Genomic DNA, 23,119 nt, shown 5'->3' on the forward strand with positions numbered 1-23,119 from the left:
GAGCCTCCTGCTCTGCTGTTTCTCCAACTCCAAGTCCCAGTCGGCCTCGATCCTCGCTGCTGATTAATATTCTCCCGCTCTGTGCTGCTCTCTCAGGGTCTCTCTCTTTGTGACTTCCAGGTAATGGTAGGCCTCAAGCCTCAGCTGAGATGTATAACATCCCATTGCACACTGGTCTCTCACAGGATCGCCGCTGTGCCTGGAAGATAGTGGAAAAGAGAAGGATTAGACAGATCAGAGGGTGTTAACGTGATTGAGGGAGCTGTTGGGGATGGAACAGGTTATCTGGAGAGGTAGGCAGACCTGCAGTGTCTAAAGCAGGTTACTGGAAGATACAGGGAAGGTTGTAGGCACTGAGGGGATCAAAAGAAGTAGAGAGATGGCGGCTTGTTGGTGATGGAGCCTTGTAGAGTCTAAAGGGCTTTTTGTGAGCTGCTTACTGAGATGTGAAGACTTCAACAAATTCAAATTGACAGCCAGGGAGTATTGTGTGGCACTGGAGAATGTTGGATGTTACAGAGTTAGAAGACTGGGGGAGTTACAGATGTTTCAAGCACTCGTGGTATTCAAAGATCCTCAGAACATAAGGCGGTACAGAGAATGGGAGCATTCTAAATAGTGGGATTGCAGCGGCTGGAAGAGATAAGATGGATGAGGAGGATGAAAAGTACCAATGCAGCACAACCAGCCGCTCTAATTCACAGAGATTTAAGGAAGGGAACCTTTGCGTTCATTGAATACAGTTATATGGAGAGTTACAGATACTGAGGGGTTACAAATTCAGAACGGAAGTGGTTTTCGGTGATCAGAAGTTTCAACAAGAATAAAGAAATTTGAGAGGTCACTAGCACAGATGGGAATGGAGGTGGTGAGACATTCTGATGAACAATAAGAGTTGTCGGCAGAGGAGGATGTCACATATACAGGAAGAGCTGCATTGTCTGGATGCAGTTACAGATGTTAGGAGTGTTGTAGCGCCTGCTGGAGGGTACACAGATAACAACAGTTCCAACGACTGGTGCAGTGGTTCAGGAAGGCAGCTCACCACCACCTTCTCAGGGACAACTCCAAATCAACAATACATACAGCAATGCTCATGACCACGAATGAATAAATAAATAAATAAAGTATCTACAAGCAGCACTGAGGTCACTGAGGAAGGCCATTTCGTCACCACTTGACAAACCCGGAGCAACTATTCCCTGGAAGGACAGGAGCTCCAGGTGCACGGTAACATCAGCATTTCCAAGGTGCCCTACAAACCACGCTCCATCCTCCTAGCACTGTGTCTGTCCCTACACCTAAAGGATTGCAGTGGGTGAGGAAGGCAGCTCCCCACCACCTTCTCCAGGGAATTACAAATGGAAAGGTAATGTGGCCAAGCAAGTGATGGCCACATCCCATCAATGAATTTGTACAAGGGAAACTCATGGACTGTTCATCGCCCCTTTGCTTCCTCCACACAACCCACATTCCCATCTCGTTCTGTGTCAGCAACAAATATGGAAGCAGTAGATTTTGTCCATCCATCAAATGCATCGAATCCCTTTGTGCATAGTTGGGGGTCAAGCACTAATCCATTTATTCCCACTTAGTTTTCTGTTCAAGAATTCCCAATCCATGCCAGTACACTCCCTCCAATCCCACATTTACCAATTTTGCTTGTCCACATCGTCAGTGGGACCTTGTTGAAAGGTTTCTGTCAACCCCGACAAACCATTCCTCTCTTTTATCTACTCTGCTTATTCACAGCCAGACAGGAAAACAAACCCAGCAGGGTTTGTGAAATGAAATTTCAGTTTCAGAACAACATGCTTGGCATGGGGAGAGGATTGGCTGATTAGCAGAAGACAGAGTAGGTATAAAGGGGTCGTTTTCACGATGGGAACTGGTGACGAGGGGAACTCCGCAGAGGTCAGTGTTGGGACCACGCTGTTCATGTTACACATTAACAGTCTGGACAAAGGATGTGAAGGGGTACAAGAACTAGTTTTACAAGAAAGAGCCCACAATGAAATGTTTGTCATATGAGAAGCAGGTGAAGTCTCTGAGTCTGTACTTGATGAATTTTCAGAGGCTGCGGTGGCAGGATCTCACTCAAACTTACAGAATACTGAGGGGCCTAGATGGAGTGGACGGGGGTGGGGAGATCTTTTCACTGCTGGAGAGATCAGGGCTCAAGAGCACGGCTTCAGAGTGAAGGAACAACCCTTTAGAATGGAGATCTGGGGAAATTTAATTAGCCAGACGTTGATGAATCTGTGGAACGGTTCCTACCGTAGGGAGGGTTATAGATGAAGGTGACATTTACTAGATAGGGTACAAGAGCTGGAGAAGGTTATGGAGATGATTAGATGGATGGAGATACTAGAGGAGCTTACATTGACAGGGTGAGTGATAGTGACGGGAGACTGTTACACAGATAGTGAGTCTTGCAGGAACTGGATTGGGAGAGTCACAGGCATTGGATTGGGTTCGACAGATCGGGACCTGCTGGATTACACAGATAGGGTGGATTGTGGGGTCTCCTCCACATGTTGAGAGGTTTTCAGGAAGAGGTTACACCGATAAGGAGGGATGTTGGAGCTGTCGTAATTTACAGAGTTTGGGATGTTTGGAGCTGTTTAATTGTTAGAGGGATATTTTTAGGGTCATTAATATGGAATGCAGATGGAGAGTTTAGATTTTATTAGATTCCCCACAATATGGAAATGGCACTTTGGCCCAACACGTCCACACCAACTCTCCAAAGAGTAATCCACCCAGACCCACTTCCCTCTGAATGATGCACCTAACGCTCGGTCAGTTTAGAATGGCCAATTTATCTGACCTGCACATCTTTGGACTGTGGGAGGAAACGCATGAAGACACGGAGACAATGTGCCAACTCCATACAGACAGTCACACGAGGCTGGAATTGAACCTGCGTCTCTGGCGCTGTGAGGCAGCAGTGCTCACCACTGAACCACCCCAAACTGCAGAGCTACACAAAGAGAGAGTATTTGTGGGCAGGGAGGAGCACACAGAGATGCGAAGTGTTGTTGCAGCTGGAAAAGGGTCTGGAGGTGTTTACACAGATAAGGAGTCCGGTCAGGATGGGAGATGGTTACAGAGGTCATGTGGTGCTATAGGCCAGGAGGCAGGAATGTGATCTGGCCTGCAGAAGGTTACAGTGAGATCATGTTCTCTTGGGGTTTGGGGAAAGTACACAGGTGGGTATTGTGGTCCAGGCTGGAGGATTTAAAGAGACAGGGTGGACTGTAGTTATTGTGGAAAACTACAGAAATAGAGATTATTGTATTAAGTGCAGGATGAGGTTACTGAGATTGGGCACGTTACCGAGTTTGGAGCAAATTATACATAGGGAGTGTCGTCAGCATTGGAGTAGGTTTCAAATAAATTATGGGAGGAGTGGAGGTTACAGAAATTGGAACTTTTCTGGAAATTACAAGCATTCAAGACACTGGCACAGATGCGTTGGCCCAAAAGGTATGTCTCCTTGCTGTATGACTCTATCACACGACAAGAGACTGTGACAGGGGAAATATAGAACAGAAAGACCCCAGGTTTCAATACCACCTTCTTAAGGGAGGCCTGCTTTCCCCTCTGTTGTCCTGATCCTCACTAAGACAGCACAGGCCTGGATTGATAACTGTCAACTTCCTATATTGATATAGGAAGGCTCAGTACAGCAGTGATGAAAGTGAACAAGAGAGTGTGGATTGAGTCTGGGCCCATCATGCTCTGTATTCACCCTTCAACACTCTATCTGTGTCTTCCGGACTAAACTTCGATCCCTTAAATTCGCTCTGCTCTGTTCACTGTGAGTGATCTTACCTCGCTGCAGGATTTATTGAAGAAACCAGATCTCCCTGCCCTCTGGCTGACCAATTGCATTCAATGAGATGATGAATGAAACACCCAGCAATTGGGAGGTTTATTGAGTCAGGAACATCCTGAGTACCTGCAGGAGACAGAGAAATAGACAGAATGGGAAATTAGACTGATGCAGTGAGAGTTGCACAGAGAGAGTGGCACTGAGTACCACAGAGATCTGGAATATCCCAGTCTCCATCCCTGGCCTGTGCTGCTGCGTCTCTCTGGAGTGGAGAGTTCTGTTGCCTCAGGATCTGGAGTAACTACAAAAGCTGCAGTCACTTGCAGCAATTAGACTCTCACAGTGACAGATACCACATGGAGAGAGACTGAGAGAGAGAGTGTTACTCTCACTAGACTGTTCATCCAGAATATAATGCCAGTGGTAGGGATACCCATCTGAATGTTCAATATCCTTTCAGGAACGAAATCTGCGATAGGCAGCTGGTCTGACCTACATATGACTTCAGACCCACAGCAATGGAGTTGACTCTAAACTGCCTTCTCTAATCGTCTCACAAGGCACTCGGCTCAATGGCAGCTCGAGGGTGGGCATGAAATGTTGGCCAGCCTGAAACAGCAACATCCCATGGAGTGAATTAAAAACAACATCGTTGGGACCAGTGTCCTGGCAAATTATGTCGGTGGTTTTATGGACAGTGCTTTAATTGACAGAGAAGATGCAGGGACAGGGTTCAGGTGAAAGGAGCTTTCCAAATCCAAAGAGAAAAGGGAACACATTGGAACAGCATGGGAATGTGGCTGAAGACAAGCAGAAGGGAACTGGATGGGACAGAGTTTAACTAAAACTGTACATCAGGGAATTAGGCTGTGACAGGAAATTCTGGGAAAAAGTCAAATACAATGTTCTTTCTTTGAAATGGGCAAAGTATTTGCAATAAGGTAATAGACTTGTGACACAGAGATAAATAAGATTTAATCACCAGGAAGATGTGGTTAGGGGAGAAACGAAGGCAGAACATAAATATTCAATTGTACCCATCCTTGAGGGGTCTCAGTGAGTGCAGGATGGGTAACCCTGACAGTAATGGGTAACAAAGGCATTACAGAGAAAGCATTTGGCATCTGATTATGCAGCTGAATCAGCCTGAATGCAGATTCTGGGTAATACGTGTCAAAAACACAAGCAGGAGAACAGTTTTTAGGCTGCCTGACAGTATTTCATTGCTCAACACTGTTACACTTTCCAATGAATTCCTGTGTAATGCAAAGGCAATGTGATCATTTTGGGAGACTTCAATCTTTGTCAAAAATGATATTCTCTGAACTCCTCTTCAAGTGTTTGTGTCAGTGTTTCTTTGAATAACACATTGTGTAAATGGCCAGGGACGTGACTATCTCAGATCGACCGTTGGGTGAAGAAGCTGAGTGAAGGAGTAATGTCACACTGAGATATCCTCTGGGAAATTGCAGTATAGTGGAATTCTGTGAGATGATGGATTTTTAAAGTGACCATAAAGCACACTCTACAATCACAACCAAAGCCATTGACATGTGTTTGAGACGAGAATTGACCAAGGTAAACAGGGGAAACAGTGAAGTGTGTGGCTGGAAATGTACAGTGCAAAACATTTTGTCATAGAGATGTACAGCACGGAAACAGACTCTTCAGTCCATCTCGTTCACGCTGCCCACATACGCTAACATAATTTTGTCTCACTTGCCAGCACTTGGCCCAAATCCCCCTCACCCCTTCCTGTTCGTATACCCATCCAGATGCCTTTTAGATGCAGTAATTGTACCAGCCTCCACCACTTCCTCTAGCAGTTCATTGCATTCACGCATCACCCTCTGCCTGAAAAAGTTGCCCCTTAGATTCCTTTTATATATTTCCCCTCTCACCCTGAACCTAGCCCGTCCGGTTCTGGACTCCACTACCTCAGGGAAAAGACCTTGTCTGTTAAACCTATCCATACCTCTCATGATTGTATAAATCTCTATATGGTCACCCCTCAGCCTCAAGTAGCCCGAGCCCATTCAACCTCTCCCTTTAGCTCAAATCTTCCAATCCTGGCAACATCCTTGTAAATCTTTTCTGAAACCTTGCAATTTATACAACATCATTCCGATAGGGAGGAGACAAGAACTGCATGCAATATTCCAAAAATGGCTTATCCAATGTCCTGTACAGCCACAACATGACCTCCTAACTCCTCTACTCAGTGCTCTGATCAGTAAACGCAAGTAGAATAAACACCTTCTTCACTATCCTATTTACCTGGGATTATACTTTCAAGGAACTATGAACCTGGTCTCCAAGGTCTCTTTGTTCAGTAACACTCCCTCGGACCTTACCACTCAGTGCACCAAGATCCTTCTGGACATCAATGTCCCTCAGTACCCTCACTTTCTTCTTGAATTTGACTTGACCTCACACTTGTACAGATTACACTTGATTTGCCATTTCTCTGTACATCTTTCCAACTGATCAGTAACCTCCTGCAACCTTGGATCTCCATGCTCATTCCCCCCATCTCCACCAATTTTCATATCATCTGCAATAATTATCTTTGTGACTTCCTTTCGTTTCAATTGTGTGAGAATGTGTAACCAGACGGCAGAAAATCCCAGCAAGTGCTCACCCATTTAAGATGGAGATGAGGAGGAATTTCTTCACTCAGAGGGTTGGGAATCTGTGGGAATTCCTGACTGCAGGGGGCATTCCTGACTGCAGGGGGCTGTCGAGGCTTGGTCATTAAGAATATTTACAGCAGAGATAGTCAGATGTTAATGGATCAGGGAAACAAGGGTTTTGTGGAAAAGGCAGGAATGTAGAGTTGGAGAGTATCAGGTCAGCCTTGATCTGACTGAAGGGCAGAGCATCCTCAATGGGCCAAATGGCCTCATTCTGCTCCGACATCTTATGGTCTTAACTCGAACTCAATATCTGCATTATAACACTATGGGTCTTTCCTCACAAACTCCTCTAAAATGGGACGATTGGATATTTATTATTACACAACATTTGAACTCCAATGGAGAATTTTGTTGCTGGCTCCTTGATATGATGTTATAGAAAACCATCTCGTATACAATCCAGGATTCCATCCATTACAGCCCTGATCCTCATTAGTTATCCAGTCGGGATGGAGACCACTGTCACACACAGTTACTGTACTGCCCTTGCTACAAGTACATTCAGTGTCCTGACTGTAACCATATTGACATTCCCATCACTGGTTGATTCCTTTAAAAGAATTCCAGCCAATGATTGCTGCAGCTACTTTTTCATTCCCAGCTCCATCCAAATAGACTCCAACTTTTGATCTTCAGTTCCACGTGGCTATCTCATTAATGCATTAACCTCATCCTTTCTTCACAACTTGTTGGATTTTTGCCTATCCTGCCTAGATCCCAACAACCCTTCAATATCCCTTCCCAGCCATAGTCATTCTGCAGCTACATCTCCAGAATGACGTTTCCATCATATCTGTTCACTGTCATTCCATCTGCCTTATGGCGAATGCAGGGTGTCATTACTCAGTAGTTGGAGGTTAAACAGATGGATAGAGGTTACAGAGATAGGGAGGCTTACAGGGACTTGAGGATTTTCGAGGTAAATCTGGGCAATAGTGTTCATGGGACAAAGGGGTTTGCGGATTGGAGGAATTTACAGAGGGAGAGGGAGCTGGATTAGATTCTGGAGATAGGGATAGGGATGGTTATTGGGAGAGGCAGGCAGACTGAGAGGCACTGACAGGGAGTGTTTCAGTAGGAGATTATTGTGTATATTGACAGAGATGTGGAAGGTTGTAGTGACTGCAGATATTTAAAGATATAAGAAGGCTTCTAGGTTCAGGAGGCTGCATAGATAGGAAGGCAATGGAGAATGCCAGGTTACTGGGCTGGAGACAGTTACTCAAATGGGGAGGGTTGCACAAAATGAAAGAGGTTCCTGTGGTCAGGAAGGTCGGTGAGGAGAGGGTGAAGTTTAAATAGATTAAGATCGAAGATTAGTCGAACCATAAGGAGGTTACGATTTTTTTCATAGGTAAGGAAGGGTTGTAAGAGCTGGAGAAGTTTACCCAGATAGGGATGGATGGAGAGGTTAGAGACAAAACACATTTACATGGAGGGTGGCATTGGTAGGAGGAGCTTACAGGGATAGACAGGGATCGGCAATTACAGGGATGAAGGAATTTAGTATCTACTGGAGAAGGTTAGGGATTAGGGTGTCAGGGATTGGAGAACCTGACAGAGACAGACAGCATTGTGTGTACTAGAGGCGATTCCAAATAGAGGAAGGATTATCGGGGCTGTAGTATATTACAGAGATCACTAATAGAGTATGTGCCAAGACTGATGCCTGGGACCTCCTGTGCAGTCTCAGGGAGTTCCAGTAGAGCAGAGGTGACAGGAGGGCCCTCACAAGATGGTGGGAATGAGGCCGAGAATGTTGCTGTTCCTTGCCCAGCTCTGTATCTATGTCCTGTGTTCCAGGTCTGAATAAAGAAGGCCACTAACTCCACCCTGTGCTGTTTACTATGATTGATCTTACCGGCTTCAGGATTTACTGAAGACTCCAGATCTCCCTCTCCATCTCTCTCTGGCTGACCAAGCATCTTCAATGAGGTGATGGATGAGACAGGAGTTAGAAACATCCTGATTACCTGCATGAGAGAGAAATAGAGAGAATGGGAAATTAGACTGATGCAGTGAGGATAACTCATGTAGAGTAGCACTGAGTCCAGCAGAGATCACAAAAATCCCAGTCTCCATCCCTGGTCCGTACTGTGGTGGATCGGAAGATTCTTTTGGCTCTGGATCCGGAGTAGCTGTAAGAGTGAGAGACGCTGACAGGAGCAGCAATTAAACCCACACAGTGAGGGATACCAAATGGAGAGAGACTGAGTGATATCACCAGAGATTTCAGGATCAAACCATAGTGTCAGAAGAAGTGGGTCTGATGCAGTGGGCACTGCTACCAGTACTCAGGGAGGAGTCAGCTATTTTATTGAGATGGTTCATTGCTGGGGCCAATGTGTGTCCTGGGCAATCATATGACCAGGTCAATGTAGACTGCTTTAAACTGACACAGACAAGGAGGGACAGGGCTCATCTGAAAGGAAATTCCCAATTCCATAGAGAAATGTTCAAATATTGAAACATGGGGCTGAGGCTGAGGAAAAACAGGAAGAAACAGGAAGAGACTAAGTTTAACTAAAACTATACATCAGTAGATAGGTTTGTGACAGGAATTTGTGATTTCAAAAGTAAATTACTATTTCGTAATTTGAATGCACGAAGCATTTGTAATAAGGGATATGCTCGTGTGACTGTGATTTCTATCTAATCACCATCAGGGAGACGTGGTCACAGGGGTGAACAAAAGGTGGGGCATTAATATTCACGGCTACACAACATTGTGGAAAGTCAGGCAGAGTGGGAAGGAGAATGGGGAACTCTCATCGTTAGGGATAACAATGGTATTATATGTGGCCTCACACTATCAAACATTAGGAAACCAAATTCTGGGTAATAAGAGTCAGAACACAGAAGGTGAAGGGCAGTGTTAAGGCCCCATTACAGCATTACATTGTGAGGCATGGCATTGGACAGGGAATTATTGGAATTTATAACAAAGACAGTAGGACAACTGAAAGGGGAATCAGCTTCCCTATCTCACCATCTCATTGGCGGTGGGTCACAAACCAGGCTGACTCTCTCCCACTCTCACGGAGTATGTGTGTTGCTGTACAGGCCGATGTGGCCTTCCACACTTGGGGCAGAAGGTGGCCGTGGGATGGGGATGGGTGGGACGTTGGTGTGACAGCGCGCTCCTTGTGCTGTTTTCTCCTGGATTCCCCTTTTTCCCCACATCAAGTGTCCAGCTGCTCGATGCCGTCCCACTGCTCCTCCCCCACTTTGGACGGTCTTGGCTCAGTAATTCCCAGGATTTACCAGACTTCATTAAGCGATGCACAGAAGACAAATTCTGAAGAAGCCAATGCTTTAGAAATATGGAAGTATTTGTTAAAGGGATCGCTATGAGTCTACTAGCAGGAGGAGTGCAGTCGGAAGGGGAATCAGATGATAGGAAGAGGGAGAGGTGAAGGTGCTGGAGGTGGTGAGAGTGTTACAGAGAGGGGCAAGGGCCTGAACGGTGTTACAAAGCCAGTACGGATTGCTGCGCTGGAGGGGATTACAGTGGTAGGGAGGAACACTTTTTTATAATGTATTCATTCATTCGATAAGGATGTCACTGATTGAGTCAGCATTCTTTGCCCCACAGCTAATTTCCCAGAGGGCAGCTCAGAATCAGCCATATTGCTATGGGTCTGGAGTCACACGTGAGCCATGGTGTCAGATGTCAGGTAACAATGTCAGATGTCCTTCCCTAAAGGATAGACGTGAACTAGTTAAGTTTTTCCAGGTAATCAACACTATTCTTATGGTGGCCTCACTAATGTCCTGTACAGATATAACATGACATGGTATCCCAACTCCTAATCTCAATGCACTGACCAATGAAGGTAAGCATCCCAAACATCTGCTTCACCAACCTGTCTACCTGTGACACCACTTTCAAAGAACCTTTTACCTGCATCCCTGGGTCTCTGACTGTACAAGTCCAGCTCTGGTCAGCTTTACCAGAGTGCAACACTGTGTATTTCTCCACTTGCTATTCCTAAACTCACTGGCCCACTCTCAGATAATCCTCTTCACTGTCCACTTTACCACCACTTCCAGTCTCACTTACAAACTTGCTAACCATGACTCCTGTATTATCACCAAACCGTTCATATAAATGATGCACAACAGTTACCCAGCACCGAACTCCATGACACACCGTTGGTCACAGGACTTCAGTTTGAGCAGCAACTCTCTATGAGCATGCTCTGTCTCTTACCGTCAATCTAATTATGTTTCCAGTTGGTGAGTGATCCCTGGTTATGAGTGATCTAAACTTATTAACCAGTCTGCCGTGCAAAACCTTGTCAAAGGCCTTGCTAAAGTTAATGTGGACATCATCCACTGCTCTGCCTTGCTCTATCACTTTTCTACCTCCACAAACACTCAATCCAGTTTCTGAGACATAGTTTCCCGTGCACAAGGCCATGCTGACCATCGCTGATCCATCCTTGCCTTTCCAAATGCATGATGATCCTTTCTCTCAGAATCTCCTCCAACAACTTACCCACCTCTTCCATCAGTCTCACTGGTCTGTAGTGGCTGTTGATGATACAATTATCACTGTGAGGTGCCCTGTAAATTCCTCCCGAGCTTCTCACAGAGCGCTGGGATACATCTGATCATGTCCCAAGGTTTTATCAACCTTTTTTCATTTTAAACCATCCTGTTATCCAAGGTGAACTCTGTTCAATACATCACTATGTATTTTCCCAAGTTCCCGAGCTTCCAATCTTTCTCCAAAGTAAATCAAAATGCAGAATATTTGTTTCGAACCTCCCCCATCAGCAGTGATTCCTCATAGACAGCCTCATTGACCTTTCAGGGGCCCTATTCTCTCCTGAGCTAATATTTAACCCTTGTTGAAACTTATCAAAATGCTTCCTAAATTTCAAATATACTTCGACCTCTACTAGCCTCCCCCACCCTTATCTATTCTGCCTATTATGGTCACACCAAAATATAGAATCCAACAGATTTTTTTTTTTAATTCCCCTTTTATAAAACCACGCATCGCCCATTGCACAGACTGGGAGTGTTGTACGCAGTGGAAGAGATCACACTGATAGGGATGGTTTTAAAGACAAAGCAATGTTGAGTAATAATGGGGGTTGCAATGGTGACAGCAGGTTTCAGCAAGTTGCAGGATATAGACCTGAAGGAGGTTACACAGATAGCATGGCTTTAGGGTCTGATGGGGGCTACACAGTAAAGAGGCTGTAGTAACTGGAGGCAGTTACACAGGTAGGGACAGTAATAGTGATAGGCAGACTTCACAAAAACGGGGAAGATTGTACGGCTGCAGGGAACTACAGACATGAGACGAGTTGTATCAACTTGATGATGAACACAGGCAGGGAGGGTTGAGAGGTTTGGAGCCGTTCACCATGATCGACAGGGGCACGGAGACTGGAAATGTTATTGAATTGCAGAAGTTTCAAATCACTGTAGGCAGTCAGAGATCATGATGGAGTGACAATGTCTGCTGGAGTTTCCTCAGATCTGGAGGATTGCAAGGACTTGATGATGTTGTATATGGAAGTAGGGTTGACGGGACTGAAGCTGGGAACAGAGATAGAGGGGTCAGCAGGGGATTAAAAATATGGTGGGTAGTGGTCTCTGGTGGAAGTTCCACATAGAGGGAAGTTTTGTGGAACTGCAGGATCCTGCAGAGATGTGGAGAGCTGGAGGGGTTTCACTGAGCAAAGAAGATTGGGAGGGGTGGAGCACTTTACTGTGATAAGGATGTTGTTAGGTTGGGGAGGTTTACACAGACAGGGATTGTTTAGGGACCGGAGCAGATGACAGAGGTAAAGACGGTTGTACAGATGGGAAGAACATACAGACATAAGGAGGGTAGTCGTGACAGTAGATGTTTATAGATACAGGAAGGTTTCGGTTGTGAAGGTTATTTAGACATGGAGGATGTGGAATCAGACAGATTTTCCAGGAGATAACAAGGGCAATTTTGGTTGGAGACAGTTTCACAGATAAGGGAGCATTACTAATCTTTTACAGTTGGTCAAAGTGGAAAGCGTTGTGGGGGACGGTGACGTTTACACAGATAGGGGTGAAAGAGCTGGAGAAGGTTATAGAAATGGGCGGTTAGATAGAGAGACTGGAGGAGCTTGCATTGACAGGGAGTGTGCTGGCGACGGTTGGATGTCACGCAGATAGGGAAGTGGATTGGATGAGTCAGGCATTGGAGCGGGTTCTACAGATCGGAATGCTGCAGGGACCTGAGAGGATTGTAGGGTCTTCACAGATTGATTGTGTCAATCAGTCTGGTGAGCTAGGTGAGGTAGATATGGAAAGCTTAAATCCAATGTATACCATTTTCACTTTCCGGACCAGAACTTCAATATCCCTCATAAGCCACGAATCCCTAAACCTGCCAGCTTTTCCCTTCACTCTAACAGGGAAAAATTTGTCCTGGATTCTTAATATCAGACTTTTAAAAGGCTCCCATTTGCCAGTCATTCCTTTTCCTTCAAACAGACTCACCCAGTTGATGGGAGCATGATGTGGAGGAGCCTGTGGTGACTGGGATGGGCAAAGTTAAAAATCACACAACACCAGCTTCCAGTCCAGTGGGTTTATTTGGGAGCGATTGGTTTTGGTTCGCTGCTTTATCAGGTGGTTGTGGAGCACAATCATAAGGCACAGAATTTATAGCAACAGGATTGCAGTGTCATGGAATGTAATAACAAACACGTTTAGTTTAAGTTTTCATCTTTTAGGATGATCATCTGCACTTTGAAAGCTGGTGCTGTGAGATAAACCTGTTGGAGTATAACCTGGTTTTGTGTTATTTTTAATTCACCCAATCGACCTCTGCTCGATCCTGACTAATGGCCCCAAACCTGTCCCTGTTCCAGTTTCACACCTTAATCTGTGGATCTGTCTGATCTTTTTCCATAACTATGTTAAAACGAAGACAGTTGTGGTCACTGGACCCAAAGTGCTCTCCCACTGACACTTCAGTCACTTGCCCGACCACGTTTTCTGAGGGGAGGTCCAGTGTTGCACCCGCCTGAGTAGAGTTGGGCCTTGTTAGAGTTGCATCTTGATTTAGGAAACGTTCTTGGACACATTTGACAAATTGCACTCAGTACGGGCCTTTTACTCTCTGGGTGGTCCAGTCAATACTAGGAAAATTAAATTCTCCAACCAATACTACTCTATTATTCCGACTGTTATCACCAATCTCTCTACACATCAGCTCCTCTAGTACCTGCTGGCTATTTGGGGGTCTATAATACCATCCCAACAGAGTGACCACCCCTGGTTTGTTTCTAAGTTCTAAACATGTGGCCTCATTTGTTGACTCTTTGAGCATATCCTTTCTAATCACTGTTGTTATGTCCTCCCTTATCAAAAGGACAACTCCCCTCCTCACTTACTTGTCCTTCTATCCCACCTGTAGTTTCTGTATCCTGGAACACTGAGCTGCCAGTCCGGCCCTTCTCTCAGCCATGTTTCGGTTATAGCTATAATATCCCAGTCCCCAGAGCAAATCCATGCTCTGAGCTCATCTGCCTTACCAGTCAGGCCTCATGCATTGAAATAAATGCCCTTTAAACCAGAAGTCTTTTCCCTCCCTCGTCTGTGCCCCTGGATATCCTGAATAGGAAACTTGCTTTTGATGGCTAATGTATTTTCCGCTGACTTTTCGATGGTCCCTCTCTTAGTCAGAGTCCCAACCTCCTGCCAAACTAGTTTAAACCTCCCAGGGTAACACGAGCAAATCTTCCCGCAGTGATACTGGTGCCCCTCTGGTTCAAGTCTAACCCATCCCCCCCGCCCCATTCAGGTCACTTTTACCCCAGGAGAGATCCCAATGATCCAAGAACTGAAAACCCTGCCCCCTCCAACAGCTCCTCAGGCATACATCCACCCCCCGGCCTATCTTTCTATGTCTATCCTCACTGGGGCATGTGGCACTAGGAGTAATCTAGAAATCACTGCCCTTGAGGTCCTGCTTTTTAACTTCTTACCTAACGCCTGATACTCATTTCACAGGACCCGATCCCATTGTCTTCATGAAGAGGGAGTAGTAAAGGCCGCAAGTCCAGCGAATACAGATCAAACGATATTGTGAGTTTGATGAAGAAAACCAGTGCAATAAAACCAGGTGAAGCCATTCACAAGGACAGGGAGTGCAACGGGGTCCTTAGAAATGGCTGTGAAATAATCTTGTCAGATACTATGAAGGAAAAGCCACAAGGTACTTTGTCAGTATAGTTAGAATAAAAGGGTAACTGAGGAAAGGGTGAGGCCTATTAGAAACCAAATAAACAACCTGTGCATGGAGCCTGAGGAAGTAGGTGAGGTCTTCAATTAATACTTCCCATCTGTATTCATGCAGGAGAAAGACATTGTAGCCGGGGATTTCAAACGGGGAAGGTGAGGTTCTATAACATGTTAACATCAATAAGGAGGAGGTACTAAATATTTTCACAGGCATAAACAGGTGGAGAACTCCCCAGTGCCCAATGAAATGTATCCCAGGCTGCTATGGGAAGTAAGAGAGGAGATTGCTGGGGCCTGGTGGATATATTTAATACTTTGCTGGCCACAGGTGAAGTGCCGAATGACTGGAGGATCACGAATGTGGTTCATTTTTTTTTTCTTTCGTTTGGTGTGTGATCAAAACAGTGAAGGGGAGGGTAGGAATCTCCTGTTTATTTTTTTTTCTCTTTTTTGTAGGGGACTGCTGCGTGCAGCACCCTGATCTCCTGTTTTTTTTTCTTAAATTTAACCCCCACACTACCACCTAAGTGCGGTACGAATGTGGTTCATTTGTTCAGGAAGGGCAGCAGGGATAGGCCAGGTAATTACAGAGCAGATAGTCTGACAGCAGGGGGAGGGATATTATTGGATACCACTCTGAGGATGAATCAACACTTGCAAATGCAAGGATCAAAAGAAAAGAGCCCATGGGATCCAAAGCAAGTTGGCAAATTGGATACAAAATAGGTGGATAATCTTTTTCGTGTTTGAAATTGTTTCACCAGCGGGTGTACCACAGGGATCTGTGCAGGAACGATCACTGGTTATTCTGGGGAATAATAACTTCGATGTGAAAGCAGAAAGTATCATTAGTCGGTTTGCAGATGACATGGAAGGTGAGGGTGTTGTTCACAGTTAGGGGGATGGTCTCAGGCTACAGTCTGATGACGATCAGATGATAATCTGAGCAGAGTGTAGTTCTGATCGATGTGAGGTCAGACCCTGTGGGAGGTATGATAAGCGAAGGACAGACGTAATGAGTGTTCGGACCTTGCGGAGTACTGAGGAACACAGGGACCTGAATGGACAACTCAAAGATCGCTGAAGGTGTCAGCACAGGTGGACCGGGTGGGAAAGGCACCTGAACTGGGAGCGGGAGGGGGACCCATATCCTAGTGGGGCGAATTGCTGGAGCTGCTAGAGAGGATACAATCTAATCTGGCAGGGTGTTGTATCTTAAACAGTCGAAGGATCAGAAAGAAGATTGAGGCTGGTACACAAGTTAAAGAGAGCCATTTCAAGAGATAAGGCAGGAAAGTACATAGCAGGGAATGGGCGAAAACTGATGATTAAACTGCATTTATTTCAATGCAAGGGGCCTGACAGCTAAGGAAGATGAACTCAGGACATGGATTTGAACATGGGACTGGGAGATTATAGTTATTACAGAAACACAGCTGAGGGAGGGGCAGGACTGGCAGTTCATTGTTTCAAGGTAGAGGGACTGCAGGAAGCATCGAAGGGGAGGCAAGAGAGGACGCGTGGTGATGTGTTTTGATTGCATGACTCATCCCAGCAGTACTTACAGAGGATATTCCTGTGGGATCACCCAGTGAAGCTATGTTAGTGGAACTGAGAAATAAGAATGGGTCATCACTTCGATTTGATTGTCCTACTAATCCCTAATAACAAGTGCCAAACTGAGGAACAAATATGTCGGGAGATCTCAAATGTCAATCATAATATTGGGGCTGTTATGATAGATGTTTTTTTAACTTTCCAGCGTTTGCAAGGGAAGAATTTGGTAATTAATTTCCAGTAAACTCCCAATCAATATATAAACGGCCTGAAAACAGAATTGGGCAAAACCTGACCTCCCTTTGGGAAACAAGGTAGGGAAAGGGACTGAGGTGTTAGTGGGAAAGCATTTTGCCAAAGTGACCACAGTTCTATTAGTTTGAAAACAGCGATGGAAAAGGACAGGGCTGGTCCATAGGTTCAAGTTATAAAATCGAGCCAGACCAATCTTGATCGTATCAGCCAGGAACTTTCAAAAGGTGATTGGGGAGTCTACTTGCAGGGAAAGGGAATTCTGGCAAGTGAGAATATTTTAAAAGTGAGTTAAATTGAGCGATCAGCGCCAGCATGTTCCTGTTTGTGTGCAAGTCAATGCTGACAGCATTCGGAAACACTGGCTGTCCATTGAGGGTCTAGTCAAGGAAAAGGGGGCACGTGTCAGGTATAGCCAGCTGGATCAAGGGAATCCCTGAGGAGCACAGGGGCTGGAGGATGGAAATCAGGAATGCAAAAAGAAGACATGAAATCGCATCGGCAAAGAAGGATGAGTACAATCCAAAACTGATTTTAGATAATATAGATACAATAAGAGTAAACGACTAACTCGGGACAAAGTAGGGGCCCTGAAAGATCAATAAAGCCGTCGATGTGCATGACTTCTGGATATGGCTAAGGTCCTAAACAAATTGTTCATTCCAGGACTTACTGTGCACCAAGACTGGGGAACTCAGATTACTACGTTACAACACAATTGGAGTACTCTGTGCAATTCTAGTCTCCCTGCTGTCAGAAGGATGTTGTGAAACTCGAAAGGGTTTAGAAAAGATTAATAAGATGTTTCCAGGGTTGTTGCTGAATAGGCTGGAGCTATTTTCCCTGGAGCGTCGGAGACTGAGGGGTGAACCGACAGACATTTATATAAACGTGTTTATATACATTTACCTCTTCACCTAACACTATGGGCAATTTAGCATGGCCAATTCACCTAACCTGCACATTTTGGACTGTGGGAGGAAACTGGAACACCCAGAGGAAGCCCACACAGACACGGAGAGAATGTGCAAACTCCACACAGACAGTTGGCTGAGGCAGGAATTGAAGCCGGGTTTCTGGTGCTCTGGAGAAGCAGTGCTAACCACTGGGCCATCGTGCCACCCCAAGCAGGGGAGTGGAGAAATCCTGGTAGTAAAAGACCTGTGAGCTTTACTTTGATTCTGGGTAAACTGTTGGAAAGGCTTGTAGGGGATAGGATTTATAATCATCTGGAGATGAGTTAGTTGATTAGGGATAGTCAAAACGGTTTTGTGAGGGGCAGGTCGTGCCCTCACAAACCTTATTGAGTTCTTTAAGAAGGTGAACAAAGAGATGGATGAGGGTAAAGCAGTTGATGTGGTATATATGTATTTCAGTAAGGCTTTTGTTAAGATTCCCCGTGGTAGGCGATTGCCGATAATATGGAGGCATGGGATTGTGGGTGATTTAACAGTTTGGATCAGAAATTGGCTCACTGAAAGAAGGCAGAGGGTAGTGGTTGATGGGAAATATCGATCCTGGAGTTCTGTTACTGGTGGGTACTTCCTGGATGTGTTTTGGGTCCACTGTTGCTGTCATTTATATAAATGTCCTGTATGAGGGCATTGAAGGATGGGTTAGTAAATTTGCAGAAGACACTAAGGTCGGTAGAGTTGTGGATAGTGACGAAGGATGTTGTAGGTTACAGAAAGGTATAGATAAGCTACACAGCTGGACTGAAAGTTCGCAAATGGAGTTTAATGTGGAAAGGTGTGAGGCGATTCACTCTGGAGGGAGTAACAGGAACACAGGGTTCTGGGATAATGGTAAGATTGTTGGTAGTGCAGATGAACAGAGAGATCTCTATGTCCGTGCACATAGATCCTTGGAAGTTTCCACCCAGGTTTTGGGTTTTTTTTGGAAACCATTCAGTGTGTGAGCTTGTCTTAGTAGAGGGATTGAGTTTCGGAACCATTAGATCATGCTGCAGCTGTACAAAAGTCTGGGTGTGGCCACATTTGAGTAGATTAGATTAGATTACTTTACAGTGTGGAAACAGGCCCTTCGGCCCAACAAGTCCACACCGACCCGCCGAAGTGTAACCCACCCATACCCCTACATTTACCCCTTACCTAACACTACGGGCAACTTTGCATGGTTAATTCACCTAACCTGCACATCTTTGGACTGTAGGAGGAAACCGGAGCGCCCGGAGGAAACCCACGCAGACACGGGAGAACGTGCAAACTCCACACAGTCAGTCGCCTAAGGCGGGAATTGAACCCGGGTCTCTGGCGCTGCGAGGCAGCAGTGCTAACCACTGTGCCACCGTGCCACCCAAGGTTACTGCATTACAGGATTTAAAATCACACAACACCAGGTTATAGTCCAACAGGTTTAATTGGAAGCACACCAGCTTCCGGAGCGACGCTCCTCCATCAGGTGACAGCGGAGGGCTCGATCGCAACACAGAATCCACAGCAACAATTTTCAGTGTGATGGAACCGAAACCACACATTGAAAATTTGACTGTCTGTCAAGCCTTCCATCTGCTAGAACACAGCGAGTTTCGCCCCTTCCATGTGTAAATCACAAAACCCCTTCCAAAAGTTGCATTCCCGGGCCAGCCGTCAACAATGGTGATAGCTAGATAACACACTGAAGGTGGACGGACAGCACGGGGGGGGCAACACCTTCAGTGTGTTGTCTAGCTATCGCTGTCGCTGTGTTTTGAATGAACAACATCGCTGCAGTAAGGTAGATGGATTTGTGACACAGAGATAAAAGAGATTTAGACACCAGGGAGACATGGATAGAGGGTGAACAAAAATATTCAGTAGGTCATATTCTTGTGCAAACTCAGGCAAAATGGGTAAACCAAACAATTATTGTCAACAAAGGCATTACAGAGAAAGCAATTGGCTGCAGATCATGAAGTAGAGTCAGTCTGAATGTAAATTCTGGCTACTACTTGCCAAGGACACAAGCAGCAGAACATTTTAGCCACCGAACAGCATTCCATTGCTCATCACAGCATCACACAGGAACTCATTGGATTTTTAATAAAGGCATTATGATAATTTTGGAAAACTTCAATATTCGTATAATCTGGGACAATCACACGGGCAGCATTGATATTGGAAGAGGAGTTAGGTTATTTCTTTTCCAGTGTTTCTTTGAAAAACACATTGTGCAACTGGCTAGGGACATAACTATCGCAGAGCGACCGTGTAATGAAACTTAGTGAATGAGTAATGTCACCTGCAGAGATCCTTCGGGAAATTGTGATAAAGTGCAGTTTAAATAAACATAAAGTTTTAAAGTGAATCACAGAAAGGACAAGCTACAACTAGAAACAAAAGTAGCCAATTACATGAGTTTGAGAGGAGAACTGACCAAGGTAAACAGGCTGAACAGACTGAAACATGTGTCTGTAAATGAACAGTGGAAAACATTTAAAGGAACAGTATAAAACACTCAACAAAAGGACATTTTATTGAAACAGTAAAACCCTCAGCAAGAAATCCCCACTGATCCCTCACTCAGGACAAAAGGGATCATACTCGATTATGAGGCTGAGAAGATCACCACAAAATACTTAAAATTTTGAAGTGAGAGAGTGCTTCGGGAGTAAATGTCAAATGGATTGCAAAGGGTCTGCTAGCAGACGAGGGCTGTGGGAAGGGGAATCATTGTCAGGGTTTATTGACATTTAATGAACAGGGAGAGGTGAAGGTGCTGGAGGTGGTGAGATGTTACAGAGAGTGGTCAGGGCCTAAACGGTGTTACAAAGCCAGTACGCATTGCTGCAGCTGGAGGGGTTTGCAGAGGTAGGGAGGGACATGTGTATTTTTATTTATTCATTCATGGGATGAGGGTGTCACTGCCTGGACGAACATTCTTTGACCCCACTGGTAATTATCCAGAGGGCAACTTGGAGTCAGCCATATTGCTGTGGGATGGAGTCACATATCATCCAGACTTGGTTAGAATATCAGATGTTCTTCATTTAAGGAGGTCAGTGAACCAGGTGAGTTCTTCCTACTGAACAACAATGTTTTTATGATAGCCTCAGCAATGACTTTTAGAGATACACCATGACATCCGGACTCCTACTCTCAATGCTCTCCCCAATGAAGGTAACCATCCCAAAGACCTGCTTCACCAGCCTGTCTACCTGTGACACCACTTTCAAAGAACTGTGTACCTGCATTCCTGGGTCACTGACTGACAACACTACCCAGGGTCTGAGCATTAACTGTACAAGTCCCACCCTGGTTTGTTTCACCAAAATGGAACACTTCACATGATCTAATTAAACTCCATCTGCTATTCTTCAGCCCACTATCCCAGCAGTACTGTTAATCTTGTTGTATCATATATAATCTTCTCCACTAACCACTTTACCACCAATGTCAGTGTCACCCAAGAAGCTTACTTACCAAGAAACCAATATTCCCATCCAAAACATTTATCCAAATGACAAACACCAGTGGACCCCCTACACCGCTGGTCACATGACTGCAGTCAGAAAAACAACATGACACCCATCACTCTCTGTCTAAAACCATCAAGCAAATTTTGTATCCAGTTCACTAGCTCCTCCTGAATGCCATATCCTTTTACACTGATCTGAGCTTATTACCCAGTTTACCACACAGAACATAGAACACAGAACAGTTCCGCCCAAGACCCTTCAGCAATGATTTCATGCCAACCTATTATCCAACTGTAAGATCAAACTAACCTACATACCCTTCATTTTACTATTATCCATGTATCTGCCTATTGAATGTGTCTAATTTTACTATCACCATTGGCAGTGCATTCCAACCACCTACCATTCTCTATCCTCGTATCCATCCTCCAATCACCTTAAAATTATGCCGCCTTGCAATTGCCATTTACTCCATGGGAGGAAAAGTCTCTGACAATTCACTCTCTCTGTGCCTCTCATCACCTTGTTCAGCTCTACCAAGTCACCTTCTTCACTCCAATGAGAAAAGCCTTAGCTCCCTCAAACTTTCTTCATAAGAAATGCCCTCCAGTCAGCATCCTGGTAAATCTCCTGTGTACACTCTCTAAAACTTGCACATCCTTGCTGTAAAAATGGGACCAGAACTGAACACAATATTTCAAGTATGGTCTCACCAGGACGCTATAAAGATGCAGTAAAACCTCACGGCTCTTAAAATCAATCCCCTTGCTAAGGAAAGCCAACATAACATATGCCTTTTTAACAACCCTATCAACGTGCGTGGCAACTTGAGGGAATAATGGACATAGACCCCATGATCTCTCTGTTCCTCCATACTGCCAAGTATTCTGCCCTTCACCCAGTATTCTGTATTCAAATTCGACCTTCCAGAATGAATCACTTCACACTTTTCCAGATTGAACTCCATCTGCCACTTCCAGCCCAGCTCTGCATCCTGTCAATGTTCCATCGCAACCTACAACAGCCCTCCACATTACCCACCACTCCACCAACCTTCATGTGATTGGCAAACTTACTAACCCACTCTCCAACATCCACATCCAAGTCATTTATAAGAATCACAAAGAACAGAGTCCCAGAGCCAACTGTTACAGAACACCACTGGTCACTGAGCTCCAGGCTCAATACTGTCCATCTGCTGCCACCCTCTGTCATCTCTGAGCCATCCAATCAGACAGATTTCCCTGTATCCCAATCATCCTTTTTTTCTGAATGAGCCATCAACATATTATGCCATATCCTCAAAGAATTCAATAAGGTTTGTGAGACATGACCTGACCCCTCACAAACCCATGCTGACTGTCTAAAATTTAACCATGATTTTCCAAGCAGTTATAAATCCTGTATATAGAGTCCCCGCCAATAATTTGCACACAACAAACATTAGATTAAATCTGTAATTCCCAGGATTCTACCTCCGTAACATGGCCCAGACTCTACAAATCTTCACTCCTCTGCCAAGTTCCCCAGAAGGGCACTGGAGGGTGGAGGGAGTTACAGAGATACGGAGGAATATCAGGACAAGAGGGTTTTGCAGACATTAGGACGGTTGCAGTGCCAAAATGAGGCTTCAGTAATTGTGAGGTTTTATGGTGATGAAGGCATTTGAGGACGGAGCGAAGGAGGATTGGAAGGAAATGAGAGATTTCACAGTTTTATGTGTTTCGTTAAGACTTCAAGAGGTTACTGAGTCGGGGAGGTTTAAGCACTGGAGGTTGTTACATAAACATGGTTTTGGTTGAAATGGCAGGAAGAGGATTCAGGAAGCTGGAGAGTATGGGGTCTGAACGAGGTTACACAAATGGGAAGAGTTGTCAGAGGTGGAGGTGTTTACAGAGACAGCAATAGCCTGATCTGGAGCAGAGGAGCCAGATTTGGAGGGATGTGGGGACTGGAGATGGTTTCACAGGGAGGGAGGACTAGAGGGCCTCAAGAGGTTACAGAAATGTGGAAAGCTATAGGGCCTGCAGGAGTTCATGGAGTTGGGGAGGAGGGAGGGATGGAGCAGTTTACATGGATAAGGAAGTTCGTAGGAAAGGTCTGATCACAGAC

This window comes from Chiloscyllium plagiosum, unplaced genomic scaffold, assembly GCF_037043375.1.
Source record: "Chiloscyllium plagiosum isolate Xiang-an unplaced genomic scaffold, Cpla_swu_hap1 HiC_scaffold_37, whole genome shotgun sequence".
NCBI lineage: Eukaryota > Metazoa > Chordata > Chondrichthyes > Orectolobiformes > Hemiscylliidae > Chiloscyllium > Chiloscyllium plagiosum.